We start from the raw sequence: 18,499 nt of genomic DNA, 5'->3' as shown, positions 1-18,499 counted from the left end.
TGCTGTTTAGATATTTTACACCATCAAGAATCTCAACAGTTTAGTTTCACTGTGGTTTTCCACGATCACTACCATTTACATGAATGCTTTTTTACATTTTATCACAAAACCAAAATTCTCAGACGTTGCCTTTACAGCACAAATTGAATATTGCACCGATGCGCTCTGTAAAATATTGTTAAAGGTGTAAAACTGCTTCTCACACTCTCTTCTGACATATAAGGCATCCAAAAAAAAGCCCCCTCTGGATCCTCTCAGCATGACCTTTTCATTGATTTCAAGTTCATGTCACACAAGGTCAAAAACATCACTTGTAAAGCCGAGATGGCTCCAGCCGTTCCTCTCATTTATAGATCAAAATCCAATGTGCGACATGAAATTATAGTACTCTAAATGTGCGAGGAAATGACAAACGTCGTCCGTGTCTGTCTTAGCGATGCAGTTACACAAAAATGACTGATGAGAAATGTCAGGTGGTGACGGTCCAGCACTGCTGCGGTTGTTAAATAGTATACATTTGCTACAATAAAATACATAATGTGAACAAAGTGCTGCGAGTGCTACATCCAAAAGGAGAGCATGATCAATCACCAGTAAGATATGAGAGAATAAATACATGTATTTCTTTTTGACTTTGTGAATACACTGACAAATGTGACTAAACACAACTATAAAGTTGCATCACATGAGTTAATATACATGTGAATTTTAGCACATCCTTTAAACCTTTATAGATGGATTGTAGTTTTGAGACATTTTGGACAGTTTTGTTTTTTTTCCGCCTGTTTTCAGCTGATTCAACTGAAACGTTTCCTTTTCAAAAGCTGCAGCGAAATGTCAAGCACCATATTCAGCTGTTAATTTTTGTAATTATTACATTTCTTAATTACTCGTCATTAATCTACAATGCAATCTATGAGCGGCCTGTGGAAACATACTTTTTTCTTTTTCAATAAATTCTAGAAAAACATCCTTTTTGTTCCAGTTTATGTCTCAAGTGTTTGCTTTTATACAACAAGTCAAAAATGACATTAGATGCCAAAAGTGGTGGATATACTGTATCTTAGCATACACCTAAGCTGACAGCATCTCATTTATCTCATTGTGGCACAGACTGTGATGGTTAATATCTATCTACATCCCCTTTGACACTGGACGAAAAACCCACGAACACACACTAACGTCTTGCCTTTGGCTTCAGTTGGAAAGGGTACAATCAGCATTCATTCCCAGTAGTCACGAGTGTTTATCGGCTTTAGCTCCGATTGGCAATCCCCTTTTCTGGCATAATGCTAAGATGCACGTTGAAGTCCTGTATGTTGGCGTCTAAATACTTGTCCAAATCTGTCTCCATCTATGTAGCGCTCGAGTTCGAAAGAGAGAATGAGGTAAAAGATGTCAAAAAAGTAACCACCGCAACATTGCCACTGGCCTCCCTGCTGCTTTCTACTGTCCCCTGTTCTCCAGCGGGCTTGTGACGTCGAACGCAACACACCAGAAAGAAAACAGAAAGGCAGTCTTGTCCCCTGGTAATGGGCAAGGGCGTTATTTGCCTATTTTAGTTTAAAAAACCCACATATACGTACTAATTTTGGTGTAAAAATGGCAATAGTTCAACCTTGAAATGCAGTGTTATTCTCCTTTAAGGAATTGGAATGAGTAAAGTAGCCTCACTAAGACATCGTAAAGCTAAATATCTCCCTTCTTCATGGAGAGTCTTCCTTTTGTCAACTGGGAAATGTTGGATTTCCTGTGGTCGAAGAACCTGGACTTACATCTAATCTTTAACAACAGCACCCAACATGGGGAGAGTGACCCTGCCTGAGACTTCTGAAGTCTGAGTTCCTCCCTGGAGCTGCAGGGAGATGTTTAGTTCCCACTGCAGTCTTGATATGTTTTTTCCCTCCATGGCTGGTACTCCAGCAGTTCCTCCTGAAAGAACTTTTCCTATTGACACTGATAATGTGTTAATCAATACGGTAGTTTTGTGCTTATTCTAAACCACATTATATCCGCACCCTCTGTATGAATCAAGGCTCTGTGAGGGCCCACTGCAAGGGAGCGTCCCTCCATTGATTAGGTATTAGCTTCACCACCTCCGACGCCCAGCCACTTGTTTGCAAACCGTGCTCTATTTCGGAGGTATTCAAACGATCGCTAAGCATGGGAGCCAATATTTATAGAGGCTTTAACAGGTTCATTATAGTCAGCGGGGATGGTTCCACCGAGGGATGACGCTCTCATAAAGGGCCCGACGGAGTATGTCCCCAATCCACTGAGCATTTGACAGTACAGTCAATGGCTCCAATCATTCCTCATCTGCTTTATGGCCACAGCGACGTTTATGGCTGTTATGGGGTTAAAATGAAAGCATTAATGGATGCGAAGGGCAGGGGCTCTATTCAGCAGGGTGCTGCATTTAATCAAGGGTCACTCTGTGTAAAGTCCATAATCCACTTGCTGACAGTTAGTGCCACCCTTGGGTTTTGCTTGTATACACAGACTGTTGCTTCGAGGGGGGCGAGGGGTGAAATGCACTCGTTCTATTTACTGAAATGAGAAGGAAACAAAGTCAACACACTCTTGATCACTTGCATTTCATTTATTAACGTTTTGGTACCAAGATGTCCATCGTGTAAAACCATATAGACAAAAATGCACGATTTTGTCAGGATTTTTGACTCGATGCAGCTGTTAGTAAGATGTTTGCAGTAATATTTGTTGAAGCATGCAACACTGTTCCTGTGAAATACCAACACAGTTTCAGAAACACGTCTTTTCTCATGCCGAACCCAGATTTTTTTCTTTATGCTGAATGTTTTGCAGTAGAGCTGCAATGGTTAGTTGATTAGTCGATAAATTGATTGAAAGAAAATGAATCGGCACTTTCACATAATGTCAAACATTGGCTGGTTCCAGCATCTTAAATTGCGAGGATTTATTTCTTTTCTTTGTCATTTATGACAGTAAATGAAGAGTCTTTGGGTTTTGGACTTTTTGACATTTTATAGACGAAACCACAAATCTATTAATTGTAAAAAACAAAATAATCGTTATTTGCAGCCTTATGGTACGTGTCCACGTGTCATTTTCCCGACTGCCATTCATTGGCTATGTAAGCAGCCGGGCAATACATTCTGGTAGCGTAGCGTTGCATTTCGAGAGACAGGTCGTCGATTTGCCCACTCCCAGTTCGAATAAAGTGGAAATTTGGCTATTTTATCCTAGTTGTTGAGTTAAAATTAAGACAGATTCAGCAACTGCAAGGCAATTTTCTCGCCTAAATGTCTTTAGAAACACATTTCGCTGAGCTATTTCTTGTAAAATTAAAGAAAGGGCAGCGGCCCTTCTGTGGCGCCGGTCCAGTGAGACGCAGCCAGTAATTGTTTGCGTTGTTGTCAGAGGGTGTAGCCTGTTTTGATCAAATGCTCGGAAGCGTTGCGTGCCCACGCATCAAAATCCCTCTGTGGGCATGTAGCATTACTCGGATTAGGGACTTTAAGCAGCAACCGTTGAAGGGACGGCTATGGTGTACGAGACAAAAAACATTTCACTTTGCACTTTGCACGCTGTTCTATCTCGACACTTCCTGACGATGTAGCCCAACTGTCTGCTACGGAGGATCGATTGGATTGCCGTACCCAGCAACACGTCAAAAAATTGTTTTAGCAGGCAGTTATAGAAGTCGCCGTTGTAAGAGTTTGTTGTTGCTTAGTGACACATGTTTTCCACTACCACGGCAACCCACTGTCGTGTTCGGCAGACTATGTAGCTGTGCCCCTTAAATCACTGCTAAAGTCGCCATTTTATTCCTACATGCGCTCTCGTTATTGCCCTCAATCAGGCATAAAATACTCACATTACAGTGTGATGACATGCAAGCAGTGCTAAAATGTAGCTTCTCCTTTCTGCATCTGATTTCAGTGTGTTTGTACAAATTTAAGCTTCCGAGCTTGTGTCCACTCATTACTCTCTCCTTCCTCTTTCAAATCATCATTATTCTCTTGCACTCCCCAGTGCCTCCTTCAGCCCCGCTGAGCTTCTGTTTGAATTGTCTCCCTTGCTCAAACTGCCTATTTGTGCTCCCCACTTTCTTTTTGTTACCTTCCCATCTTCCGCTCCACCCAAAGCAGCTTTCCTTTAAGACGGCGTGCCCCTGTTTTGGAGTCGCTGACCCTCCTCGGCTCTCTCCTCTCCCTACCGTCTCCCACTTAACCCCATATTTCACAGCTGAACTACGGCTAATTTCCCCCCAGTCCTCAGAACAGCGTTCTCTCTACTGCTGGAGCACGCTTAATTACCCACAATTAAAGCCAAACGCTAACGAGAAAATTGCTCTGTTATGAAATTACTTCAAAAGGACTAGAGTAAGTAGAATGGATTGGAGGAAAAGTTGGGTATAGCCTCGGGTGGCAGGGAAGAGCTTCTGTGCTGTGTTTTCCCCTCAAGCTGTCTCAGTGGAAGGCAGTAAGCAAAGACTCCGTTGGCAACACCCAAAGCTGTAGATTATAATATTCAACAGCTCGACTCAAGTGTTGGTACTGAGAAAGCACAAGTGTTCACTTTAGTAATGGCAGAGTGGATGTTTGAAAGCTTTGTTGTGAAAGGGGAGACGACTTTGGTCATTTATTAACAGCAGCACGTATTGTGTGATGTATGTCATTTCATGTATCTCACTTAAAGAACTATATGTTACATTATGTCTCAAGACTAAAGAGATATAATGGCAGCCACTGGAGCTGGTGTGACCAATTTTCAAATAGATTGCCTGCACTCTGTATGATATGAAATTATGTCTGTTCTCTGAGCTGATGCTGAGCTGATGCTTATTACATTTCGCGTAATGATAGTGGCAAACTGTAATCACTGTACATGCCATGGTCTTTACTGACTTTCTTTTCAAAGAGAAGTCACACCTGCTGATGATTTATTTATGATAAAGCACATACAATATTGCTTAATAAGGTGAGTTTCGGTTTCAAGTGGCCATAGTGTTTGAAAACCCCCCGAAAAACATTTTGGCATTTAACGATCCATACGTATCATATCAACAATTCTACGATACAATCATTTTACATTTAGATTACTTGTATATGAGCCGTCTTTCACATCAGGAGACTAAAGGGATGGTGGCAAGGTGAGACAGCTGCCCAGCAAGAGATCACTGTTCTCGACCGCTTCGAGACCGCCGTTCACTTCTGGTTTCGCAACCGTCGGGACATTTTACAGACGCGTTTGTTACGACAGAACTGGGTATTTGAAGCCAAAAAAAAAGATCTAATCCCAACTCTAACTAAATGATTTTGTGCCTGAACCTAACTGGACCTTAAGCACAGCGTTTTCACAACATAAAATTGACATTTTAAATGTAAGTAAATGTGAATTTTCAACATGTCAGCAGTTTGCAGATGCATACAACTCCATCTCCAAGTTTAATATTGACTATGATTTATGTCTGTCAAAAAACAACAACAAAAAAAAACAAAAAAAACACGACGTTCCTCTCATATCTGGCGATGTAAAACATTTTGTTTTCATTGGCCCAAATTATCTGTCTCTGAAATTGAAGCCATTCCATTCCAATATGGTGGAGGTGAATGGAAGTTGAATGTTCGTGCTCACAGCATTAGAAATTACATTTAGCCAGACTAAGGATCTACTGTCATGCTAGTGTGGTTGTACTTAAGCACAGTGGTGCTTCAAGCTTAATGTTGCCGTTACCATTGAAAAAAACGCTAATGCTAACATGCTGTTTACCACTAAACCCAGTACACCTGAAGCTAATGGAAATGCCATTAGTTTTGCAAACATTTGGTCCTTAACAATCAGTTGACCTGATGATGTTGCAGATAAAAAGTTAAAGATCCACTGTTTTGGCTTTCAGGGGATCATTTGGCAGAAATAAAATATAATATTCACAATTATGTTATTAACACCTGAAACTAAGGAGTGTTTCCTCTTCCACTGAATCTGCCATGTTGCACCGCCAAGTCACTGCAGTACCCCAGAACGGACCATCCAAAAACTTGCTCTGGAGAGGGCCTTTTGCTTTTTTACGCATTTTGAATTGAGACGAGGGATTGCGGTACACCGCTAGATTCTGATAGATCCTACTCACTGGACTTTCAAGAGATCACCAAAGTCATTACAATTCATCCTGAGGAGGGATATTAATATGTTTAACAGATTTCATGGAAATCCATCAAGTAGCTGTTGAAACGTTTCACTCAAAAACACAAATGTCAACCTCATGGAGGTGCAAGAGGAAAACTCAGAGTCACTAAAGCCTCGTCCCATGGGGACCATGAACAGCTGTTCAAAATGTCTTGGCTATCCATTCAAAAATTGTTTTGATGTATAAGTCTACACCAAAGTTGTTGACTGACCAAACAACAAAGAGCAATGCCGACAGCATGGCTAAAAAGATACATTGATGTTGAATTTTATAGCTTCCACATTTTATTGCCGTGGGCACCGCAGTTGAAATTCCATTCACCTCCATTGTGTTGGAGTGGAAGCAGAAATCTCAGATACATTTTATCTCAAACTGTGGCCACATAAAACAAAAATCTGCATATGTTCCACTAGAGGTACGTGAAAATATGTATATTTGTAATTTGTGTGAACCAACATTTCAAATCATGTTTGTAGGTTGCCACACATGAAAACATGTGATCTAAGATAGAAAAAAAAAATGGCTGATTGTTGCTGCCAGAGCAAACGCTCCTACATTTAATAAGGTTACGCTGTGATCATGAACACATTCTTGTAACATAACAGCATTATCTCACTGCTGAAACAGTCTCACGGCAGCCGCCGCCGAGCTGAATTGAGACACCCAGATGTTGGAGTGTATCCGGCACAATATACCTGGCCACAAACCCCATTCCCTGTCACAGAGGAATGAGCCACACCGCCGCCTCCCCCCTCCCTCGACCTCCCAACCCAATCCAATCTACAGCCGGCAACATGAAACAAATAAACACTAATTCGGATTATTTACGTCCAGTTTACACCACATGACGCGAGGTATGAGAGGGAGAAAAAAAGAGCTATATGGTGGGTGGATAATTGTAACAGTGGTGGTAATAAGTGCAGCGGCTACAGTGATAACAATTAGATTTGATTTCATTTGAGAATGCCTCCACAGCTGCTCCCCACTCACCCCCTTAACCCCCTTCTTCCCCCTTTCCCCTTCCCCCTCCCCTCGCTCCTCTCCCCCTAGATTAAAGTGGGTGTGTTAATTCCGTGGTGTAGCGATCGAACAGCTCTGGCAACAATGGGAAATGGGCTATTGATCAGAACAGCTCAGATTAAGACTAGGCAGTGGAGCTCTTTCTTGCTCTCTTTCCCCTCCTTTTCTCTCCATTTCCCACCTTCTTCTGCCTGTCTTCCTGTCTGTCCTGCTTGTGTCATCTCCCCCCCTTGCGCTCCTCTATCCCTCTTGCTCTTGTCTTTCACACCCACAAAGGAGAAGAAAGTGTTTGCATGTATAAGAGAGTCTAAGAGTCTATGAGGATTTCCTTGTCCTTCCTCGCTGTCCCTCCTCTCTTGCCTCCCTCTCCTGATTTCCCTGCAGACACGCAACCTCCTCTACTCTCTTAAAACGTCATATTTTAGCTTTATCAAATCTATAAGATGCACAGAAACTAGGAAATACACAGTAGCCTTGAGCGGAAATATATAATGCATACAATGTGAGGCTTTTAACAGTTCTCTCCGCTGCATTTTGACATCCATTCACATGAGATTTTCTATCAATCAGTCACACAGAGACTCTGTGTTGTGCCACAATTAAAATCTGCCCTATCAGGACAGCTCACATACCAAAATTAGCTGTCATGATCGGGCCGCGGGACAGAACACATTGGATTTGCATTGAATAGACATAAAACATACCAAATGTGAGGAGACAGCAAATCCATACAGTGAAAAGTGAGCTAAGAATCCCCTGCTCTACTTATATTAATTAACTCAGTCAATGTGGATGTGATAGGTCAGTTATTCATCCTCTTCCAGCGCCTCCCCACTCTGTCACATATACCTCCCAGGTGTCAGAGGCTCAGACGCTCCAGCTGCTGAGCAGGGATCAGCAAGGGGGAAAAAAAAAACACCCCGCGGTGGATGTTAGACTGAGCTGGTCTGAGATCAGTGGTTAGAGGTTACTGGCATGTTTCAGTCCGTCTGCTTCTGCTTTTTTTTTTTTTGCCCTTTTCAGATTTTAGAGGTTACATGCACACATGGAACAGACACTGCATACATGTACAAATACTGACACGCACCGGCAACACGCACACACACATATACACACCAGTGGTCACATCAATATTGCCATGACCCTCGGGGGATTCGCAGTATTGGCAAAGCTTTCATCTGCTGAGTGTGTGAGTGTCTGATACTCCCTGCTCTCCGCACACACAAGCTCGACATACAGTAAAGATAAAATACACACAAACAAATACTCGCCAGTTGTAGCTTTCTGTACATTTGAGGCCAAAAATCAGAGTATGGAGTTGGGAAAGTGTCAGCAGGAGGTTTCAACAAGCAGCGAGAGAAGGCTGAGATGAGTCGACACTAGAGGGCGATAAAGAGGTGCTTGAGTGTGTGGTGATGTATGGCTGTGGCTGTGACCATGGCCATGTTGAGCCAACATTGCTCCATGCCTTCTCCTTTGGCACCCAACAGTGTAGTAGTAGTAGTTTTTATACCAGCTTTTAGTTTGGAAAAGGACTGTTTTAAACATGAGAAATGCAAGAGACTGAAGAGCGCGTTACCTTTTTTAAAAATGATTTTCATAATGCAGTGCTCCACATTCATTTAGGAGTGGAAGAACATTATCACCGCAGCTAGGTTAAAATGGGAAAATAAACATATAATCTAGAGATCAAAACAAAAAAGCTAGTGTGTCCAAGTAGCCTGATAATCATTATCAAGTAACCGAATGTGAACAATGTTGGTGCAGCAGCCACTCAGAGCACTAGAAGCAAAACAAATGATGCCTTTCAGACAACTCAAAACTCGAAAATGTCCGAACTACTACTACTCGTAAACTCAGGGCACACAACAATAGCAGTTATGCCGTAAAATAAAATATATAATGGTGTCTGTTTTACTCATGTGTCGTTTTCCTGCGTTTAGAATGCACAGAGGGTTCAACTCTGTGTACACTTGCCAAAGAAACATGATTTTGTGACGGGTCAGCCAAGACTTTGTTTTACTTTTGGTGTCATGCACCTGGAACGAAGTTTCAACTACGAACTTGCATCTGTGCACAATGCCATCAGGAATGGACGTGGAACAAATACCACAACATCACCCCCGGCCACGACTGCTGCAAAACAATATCTGAGGAAACTAATCTGATTATTTTCTTGATTAGTTCCTCAAGCATTTTTAAAAAGAAGCGACAAAATACCCAAGTTGCTGTTTTTGGCCAACAGTCAGCCCCAAACCCATGGATACTCTATTTAAAATGACAGAGAGGAACAGTAAATCCTTACAGCTGACATGCTGAAAAGATGTGTGTGATGTATTAAGTGTTTTGGCATTTAAATGAAAAATCAACTTTTTTGACTAAATGACAAGGTGACTAATATCATATCAGCTCTCTTTCCAGTCAACCCAGTGAAAACACTTCTCGTTGCCATGTTACTTCTGCTCGCTCCGAGACATAACAAAAAATTTTCGCCTCCAAAAAACTACTTCGTACTTGATGTGACCCCTTAACCTCCGTAGCCGTGAGGACATGTGATGTTAGCAATACAAGAATATGACCTTATTCCACTGTCAGACTAAATCAGCGTAACTACCAGCAGAGAGCACAGCATCCTGTTCTTCTTCCTTTCCTTTCCTTTCCTTTCCTTTCCTTTCCTTTCCTTTCCTTTCCTTCCCTTTCCTTTCCTTTTGATTCCCTTGTCATAGACTCCGGCTCTCTGCGCTCAAGTGAGTTCCATAGGTTTACCTAATTGATTATTAAGTTGCTGATTGGAGATCAATTAAATAATTAAAGTTGGTTAAGGGCAGGGTCGATTTACTGGCATGGGAGCCAGGGCATGCTCTCCCCCACTCTGTGTGTGAGTGTGTGTGTGTGTGTGTGATTTCATCTATGCAGACGGTTGATAGAAGTGATGCTATTGAGTTGAAGGTAATGTGTTTCATCGTGATGTGGGTTTCGCTGCAGGGAAATTGCTGATAAAAACAGTGGATTTCTTCTCCTAGTAAAGCCAGACTGACAGGCAGAGCTCGACCTTTAGTGAGCGGCGTTTGAGGTTTCCTTTATATTCATGGAAGAAGAAGAAAATATTGTGGCTTCACACTCCATGTAAAGATAGGAAATAGCAGTGATTCCTCCAGTGTCCGACTTGAATCCAGCTTCGGGGGGGTTTAGCTGGAGGTTTTCTCTCAGAGAAAACACAGTCAGGCACAATGAATCCCAGCTGCAGCTCCTTCAAGTGACCACTTTCATTGTTTGTTTGTGGGAATTGCTGTGTGACTCAAGTTGAGCAACTTTTCGGGGGTCAACATTGTTGATGAACAGTTGACTCCTCGGTGGCCGAGAGGTGAGACGGAGGGGATGGAGAGGCTCCTCTTGAGGCGGCGCAGAGAGCCCTGAAAGGAGAAAACACACACTCCGCATACACACTCACTCACACACACACACCTCATATATGAGACACAGGAGCGGAAACGGGTCGAATCCTACTTCAAATTCTCTTTCCTCTCGGCTTGTCGACCGGGGAAAACAAACCGACCCGAGGCACAGCGAATGGGGATTTACTAATTAACTACTTACACACACATACACACACACTCACAGAGAGAGAGAGAGAGAGAGAGAGAGTGTGTGTGTGTGTGTGTGAGAGAGAGAGATGCACACCTCCTCTCCTCCCTCCTCCCTCCTCCTCCCCTCCCCTCCCTCTGCTCTCCTCCCCGGGTTCAGGTTGGTAGTAGTGCTGCCTCTCCGGTCGCTCGCTCGCTGCGCCGTCAGAGTGAATGCGTGTGGATAGACTGGTCGCACTTCAGCCGGCGAGCGCTTTAACGCCACTTCCTGAGAATTAAAAAAAACCGGAGGTATGTTGTCCTCTTTGGACATTTTATTACATGTAACATTTATCTTTATTTTATAACAGAAATGTGTGATTTGTTTGGTTTTGTTTTTCTTCTCGGGGAGAAAAGTTGTGTTTGTGTTTGCAGAAGTGAGTGTGTGTGAAATGTGTCGTGACAGATCTGTGCTGCGGATATTATTGCTCATTTATTTTTATTTTTTTCTACAAAAAGATTTTGTTATTATAAATTAACAGAATTGTTTTTGCTTGTTTTATGGCCGGTTTGAGGGTTTGAACCTGGGCGACAACAAAAAAGTTGAACCGTGCGTAATTTACGCAGGCGAGCTTGGATTTTTTTTTAGCTCCTGTCTTCTTCTCGGAGACGAGGCGAAAGTTTGAATCTTTTGCGAGCACACGCAGCGGGAGAAGGGAGAGTAAATATTCCGCTTTTTGGCGTGCGCGTGTGCAGGTGTGAGAGTCTCGTCTACACCGGAGCACCGCTTTGATGCGTTCAGCTGCCGGCGTTGGCCCGGATTAGCCTTTAAGTGTCTCTATTTGTTAAAGCGTCCAGCTCTCACCTCCTCACCGCCGTATCAATCAGTCAATTAAACAGCCACTCACACACGGCGAGCTCGCTCTCTCTCTCTCTTTCTCTCTCACCCTCTCCCTCTCTCGCTCTCTCTCCTTCCACGTGTGTGTGTGTGTGACCCCGTTTAATTTACCTTTATAAATATGTTAGAAAGTGTGTGATGTTCACGCTCGGGTGCATTTTGTGTGTGTGCGTGTGCGTCACGCTGCTCCTTCTCTTCCCTCAGCTTTGAGATGTCCTCACACCTGGTAACATTTGGGGTTTATCTTCATTTTTAATTAATCGGCTGATTAATTAATTAGTTGTTTGTTTTCAGTTTTTCGTCTTAAAGCTGGAGTCAATTTCAAGTCCACCCACCTGCCACGGACAGCCTGGCTTCTCCAAGAATTTGCTCGCCTTCTAGACCCACTTTCGTGTTTTTTTTATTTTTCAAGTTTATATTCCCCCATCACCTCCCCCTTAAAAAAAAAAAAAAGAAAAATTCAACCGAGCAGCATCAACTCGTGGACTGTCTGCGACCGCTCCGTTCAATGTGTTCACCAAAGGAAAATGCCGAAGTTTACTCTATCAGGAGTGAAGCCGGTGATTTGTGTGTTTTTCACACTCGCATGGGGAGTTTGTTTGAGAAGTGGGCGCGTCAATACAGCGCGGAGCCAAACTTGAAAAAAAAATATATATATTTGGAATAATCTTTATGTGAATTCGCTGGTTTCTCCCTCAGATTTTCTTCTCTTTTTAGGTGTTTACCCCCTTACAACTTTGATGCATATTTATGCGCGCCGTGGGTGCACTCCATCAATTATTTGTGCCGGTATATTTCCAGATAAACAGTGTTTGTAAATCAATACATGCATGTAACTATTGCAGATTAAGAGATCGATCAATGGATCCACCCTAACCCCGACCAATGTTGTTTTTCTGCCGTCAATTATTCACAGCTAACTTTTACACAACCTCAGCCTGCCTCCACAAAGTTTGAAAGCTCGTGTGTGTGTGTTTGTGGTGTGTGTGTGTGTGTGTGTGTGTGTGTGTGTGTGTGTGTGTGTGTGTGTGTGCGTGCATGAGAGTGCGTGTGACAGAAAAACAGGATTTAATTGAGGAAGCTTTAAGTTAATTTATTTAATTTGCAGTTGACAACAAATTAATTTAATAATAATAATTATAATGATAATAATAATAAACAGGAAATTAAATTAAATAATAGTCAGCTTTTCCACTCGTCGTTTTGGCTTTTTCCAACTTTCCATCGTCCACTCCCTGCCTCTCCAGCCTCTCCAGCCTCTCTCCGTCCTGCCTGTGTTTTTCTGTGTGTGAACTTTTCAGGCCAACGTGTTGACTCTTCCTCTTCCTCTCCCTCTCCTCTCTCAGATCGGGCCGATTAATGGGATTATTTCCCCGCTTTCGTGCCTCTCCTCGCCGGCCCGTCTCATCCGTCTCCGCCGCTGTCAATACTTGGTGGGAATATTTCCGACATTAAATGGCATTTGGGGAAATTTCTCGCCACGTCACTCACCCTCCCCTCCTTCATCCCTCTTCACCTCTGCACGGGCCGACTTTGCACTCGTCCAGTTACATTTGTTATATATATGATATCAGCGCTTTAACGCCTTATGCTGTTTACTGAACTGTGCAGGCAGATATTATAAATATCCCTAATATTCTAATATAATATTCTAATAATAATAATATTGATAATCGATTGCAGTGTGCTCTCATTTAACATTTTCGTTTCAAATGATTATTATCACATCGAACGAATAATCTGCACCCAAGAGTTTATTTCTCACAGCCTCCTGGTTTGAGCTTGAAACTCTTCACTATTTTCTCTCTATTTTCGATTGTGATATTATATTATTCTTTTTATGTCCGTGTAATTAAATTCGCACAGATTAAATTTAACCTTAAAGAATTGAAAATGCTCCACTAATTCACTGCTCTCCTGTGCGTAATTCACTCGCCGTCATTTCCACTCAGAAAATATAAATATTACAGTTCTTTTTTAAAATCTCCTTATCTTTTCTTTTGCTTTATTTGTAGAGAATTGTTCTAATTATTATCTTATATTAAATTCCTAATTTTTTTAGGAGTTCTCTGCGTTTCTTTTATGTCGAGTAAAAAGCTCAGAATCAGACTTAGTTTTCGGGTTATGATCGAGATTCCTCGATGAGGAATTAATATTTTTGATGTAACCTCCCTTTCAATTTTCTCTCTTTTTAAAAATCCTCCTTGTTTTTGGAAACAGACTATCGGCTTTCTTTTATTCATCAAGGCAGTCGACCTATGGGGGCTCTCACCTCTCTCATCTCCATCTCACTCGGAAGAGAAACTTCTGACAGGTGCGCGAGAGGCGGGTTTTGATTTTTTAAAAATGCTCTCATCCTTAATGTGTTGTCATCTGGAAAGCAATTTCGTATGATCAAAGTACGGCTAGTTAGTGCGGTCAATATCCTTTCCAGCAAGCTTCTCATATATCGATAACGAGACAGCAGCAGAGCCTCGCAGTGAGCTGCGTTCAGGGCCTCTGTATCCGCTCTGTGCGCCGATAAACCCGGAGACATCCCGTGCGTAAAAAAGAGCTATAACCTCAGATATACATTTCAGAGGACTTCAATATAAATATAATTATAACTCACTTTGGGGATTTTGTTGAATTATTGCAGAGGAAGAGGAAAAATACCACCAAGTGCGATGAGGTCGTTCCCAAATTAGCGCGCAAAATACGCATATTTAAGTCATTAAAGGAAATATTCTAGTTATTTTTCTCATCTCTTCCTCCCTCTCGCTGTCTCCGGTACTGAATGACAGTAAAAAGTAAATTAGGTGATTGATCTGTGGTCTTTGGGGCAGCAGTTTTCCTGCGGGAGAACAACACAACACAAGCCCCAGGATCGGCTCCACTCAGCGGGACCAAACCGTCACCGCACCCAAAGTTTACTCACTGATCTATAATTTGATTGGAAGACTGAATTTACACACAGAGACTCCTCCGGTGAGTATAATGAAATGTAATTTATAATCTCTTGTCTTTTATTTTTAGTGACGCCTTCGTGCAGTGCGACAGCGGCACTTTCGCCTCCTCTTCCTCCTCCTCTTCCTCCCTTCCGGGTCGAAACGAGCGCAGCGGCGAAAAAACTCCAGTTCCAGTCCGAGAGACGGTGATCGGGCTTCGGCCTCAGGTGTATCTCTGAGGCGGGGCGACGCGGAAGTCCAGGTGGGTGAACTTCCTCCTCATCCTCACTCTCTCAAGTCTCTCTCTGCTTTTCCTCGCTGCTTTTTCTCGCTTGACTTTCATTTGTCTTTCAAAGCGACGCTCGTTAATTGCACCCAAAAAAACAAAAAAAAACCATGATGTTCACAAAAGTCACTTAGGGTCAAGATGTTTTTCCATGGGAGGAATCATGTGTTATTGATTTAAAGCTGAAGAACAAAATGTGTCCACTTGGAGACTAAAAACTATGACACTTGTTTTTAATTTTAAAGATATAATCCTGCCCAATATGAAGTGTTTGAGAGTCTCTCTCAGCATCACAAATCATGAACAGACATTTTGATTGCGGCGTAGCTTCAGTTTTGAACATTGCAAGATGTCTCTCTTTCTTTAGACACTTTGATCAGCTTTGCATTCAAGGTTTTTTTGTTGCACTTTTCTTTTTGTTTGCTTTTGAAAGCGTGTCGGCGCTGAAGCAACACGGTCTTGTCTGTGAATAATCAAAGGTGTCAAACGCGCCATGCGATAGCCTTTGGCCATTACCGATCACATGCAGCATTCTCCTCCAGCCAGCCAATGTACGAACACTTCCTCCGGCTCCTCTGCTCCCCCTTAATTCTTCCTGTCTGATATTAGCCCCTTAGCGCACCTTAAAATTTCTCTTTCATTATTCATTATTCAACACGCATTACTGTTTGGTTGTAGACACACGTCTACCTGTTACACTCCAAGCCTATAGGGCAATTGAAGGACTCCTCCTGTATCTTTCCCATCATCTCCAAGCCTCTGTCCTGCTTCCCCCCTCCCTCTCCCTCTCTCCCGTGGCCCTCACACCCCTGTTGTCTCCCGCTGCCACACCTGGTAACTACAAACTTGTACACAATAATAACAGCCAGATGTACCCATCTATCTCTCTATCTAGCCTGTCGGCAGTTAGTGGAGTGGCTGAGAGACTTGCAGGCGTGAAAGGTCAGTTAATCAATGGCGCACAATTTGACAAATCCCAGCGACTCTTATCATCCTCACGGGCGTTTAGGGCCGAAAGGAGGACCACCGAGATAAATGCTTAATCCCGACTGCACTGTGTGAGAGAGAGTGAGAGAGGACAGATACAGGAGCGCTGTGAAGCAGATGGACATGCATAGGTTGGGAGGTGATGGTGGTGGCGGCGGTGGCGGTGGGGGGATTTGGAAGAGTTGGCGAGTGGAGAGAAATGTGGAAGTGGCTCAAAGCAAAACTGGAAGGTGCCCGCATATGGAAATTACAGACTTGCCTTTCCTCTGTCACAATAATAATAAAAAAAGAAAGAACGGGCGACTTCGTGCCTCTCAGATCATCCAATTCGCCTCAGGCTGGACAGGCCACGCAGGCGCCTTCCGGGCTGACATAGTAATCCTGGTTCGCTCTTGGTTATGGCTCTGCTGCTGTGTGTAAAGTTGAGAAAAACCTGAGGAAAACAAAGGTGTATGAGTGGTTGAATTCTCCCGTGGCATGTTAGCCCGCCTGCAGCAGTGTGCAACCAAGAGGAAAATGAGCTTTTGTCCACAAGGCTGGCCTCTTTTTTCCCTCAGTTTTTTTTTAACTGCAGGGGTTTGGGAGGTGGCACAGTCTCTTTGCCCTTACACCCTTAACAAGGATCACCCCAGTATGACATGGCGGCAGTTGTTTGCATTGAGCTGTGATGCACTTTGTATTTCTTGTTGTGGTTTTGCAGGCATGAATCTCATTTGATGATCAAAATGATGTCATCGCCACCAAAACTGATGTTTTGAACGTGCGCATGTGCACTTTCCTCCTCACTCAAGGTGCCAGCGAACTGCTTGAGCAATCACACAGACAGACGCTCATGTCCTTTATCTCCATCTCAATACAAGCTCAATGTAATTCGATTGAGATTAGTTGCACTGGCATGACAGCAGATCCCTAGTATTGCCAAAGCACTTAGGAGGCAATGACAGGACCACATCGACATCTGCTAACACATACGTACACAACAGCCTGCGACTGGCCAAGCTTGTAGAGAGAGAAAAACACAGAGAGAGACAGACGGAGTGGAGAATGGAGAGATGGAGTGACAGCCGAGTCAAAGAGGTTTTGCCGAAATCTCAGGATGACAAAGTTAAAGGATGATAGAAAGTTGTCGAAAGAGTGTGAAGAGAAGGGGAGAGAAATGATGAAGGGACCCGGATGACGAGCAGAGCTGAAGCATGACAGAGTGCGTCCAAAAAGATGAAAGAATGATTGACTCACGGGGGGGAGTGATGGAGAAAGGAGGAGGCAGAGTAGGTGACGGAGAGCAAAGCAAAATGAAAAGGTGATGCCGAAGGAGGAGGAGAGCGATGGAGTGAGAGCGGGGGACAGAAAAAGAGAGGACAAGAGATAAAGAGAGCAAGAGGATAAAATGTTTAAGGGTGATGTACGAGAAGAGGGGAGAGGAAGAGATTTACTAGAAGAGAGATTAAGTCAAGTTGTCCCCGGTCAGTCATTAATCCGATTTAAGAGCAATTAAGGTGAGACTGATTCCTTCCTAGAGAGAAAGAAATAGATGGAGAGGGTGAAGCGTGGGGATGGTGGGGGGGGGGGGGGGGGAGAGGAGACAACGAGGGGGAGAAAGAAAGAGTGATTGAAAGAGAAAAGTGGGAGAATAAAACAGGTGTCCGAACTCTGAGTGCCAGTTAGTGACAAATTAGGGAGAGGAAACATGGCAACATATTTCAAACTGTGAGATGTATTTATTTAATACGCTTCTAATGTTTACTACACACGCAGATATGACTTAAAATTAGATCAACCTACAAGCAAGGAGTGAAAGGTGGTAAAGGTCAAACAGAGGTTAGAGTGAGAGATGAAATACATCGTGCAGGTTTTGGTCACAGGTCCTCTTACACACTGGTATCCTTTGAATAACTATGGATTTCCCGTGAGATGAGGATCATACAGAAGTAACTCGTGACCCCGTTGACAGAAGCTTAATGTGAAAGCAGCCAACCAGGACCTCCAGTCTGCATGTGAGAGCTCGGCTACCTGTGAGATTATTCCTCCGAGAGCCGGACAGAAGTTGTAAAGTTGCGTTTGAGGTTGAAGCACGGCGGCGGGGAGGAGAGAGAGCGAGACGGAGAGCGAGGGACAGAGTGAACGAATCTCCTTTGAATGAAAATGAAAAAAAGCACAGAAGCAATGACGGTAGCTCCCCTCCTCCTCCTCCTCCTCCTCCTGGTCCTTTTCCTCTCCTCTTCTTCTTCGTCTTCCTCCTCCTCCTCCTCCTACTCCAACAAACCCCTCCAATCCCCGCTCGGCGTGCTCTGTTGTTCCAGATGTGTATCAGAGGTCTCAGGGTCGACAGAGGGGTCCCTCCACTGCTGTAGCATTTCTATGTCTATTGGGAGATGGTGGTCCTGATAGCTCGGCCGCCTGACACGTACACAACAGTACATAAATCAAACGCACACATACACGCACTCACTCCATTTATCTCCCACTCAAGCAGTGCGGTGATAGCAGCCAACTCTGCATAGAGTCAGAGAGAGAGGGAGAGAGGTTGTGGTCTGTCTTGTTAAGTGGGAAAGTAATGGGTAGCTGTAAAAGGTTTACTTCTGTTGCTGCCATCTCTATTGTTCGGGCCTTCCCAGTGTTTGTGCCTCTTTTGTTTGATGTGCT

General features: G+C 43.4%; 1 protein-coding gene across 8 annotated transcripts in view; it reads left to right on the top strand.

The window, feature by feature from the left end:
- erfl1 (Ets2 repressor factor like 1) overlaps positions 1-18,499 on the top strand; it is a 100,996-nt gene that overhangs the window by 46,705 nt on the left and 35,792 nt on the right. For all 8 annotated transcript variants that reach the window (XM_084356461.1, XM_084356462.1, XM_084356460.1 and 5 more), the window contains one exon: positions 14,672-14,845. The gene's annotated coding sequence lies outside the window, so the exon portion shown is untranslated. The remainder of the gene's footprint in view (positions 1-14,671; positions 14,846-18,499) is intronic.

The sequence above is a fragment of the Pagrus pagrus genome, assembly GCF_965226575.1.
Source record: "Pagrus pagrus genome assembly, chromosome: 7".
NCBI classification, from domain to species: Eukaryota; Metazoa; Chordata; class Actinopteri; order Spariformes; family Sparidae; genus Pagrus; species Pagrus pagrus.
The sequence above is the reverse complement of the archived record's forward strand: the minus strand, read 5'-3'. Positions and strand labels throughout refer to the sequence as shown.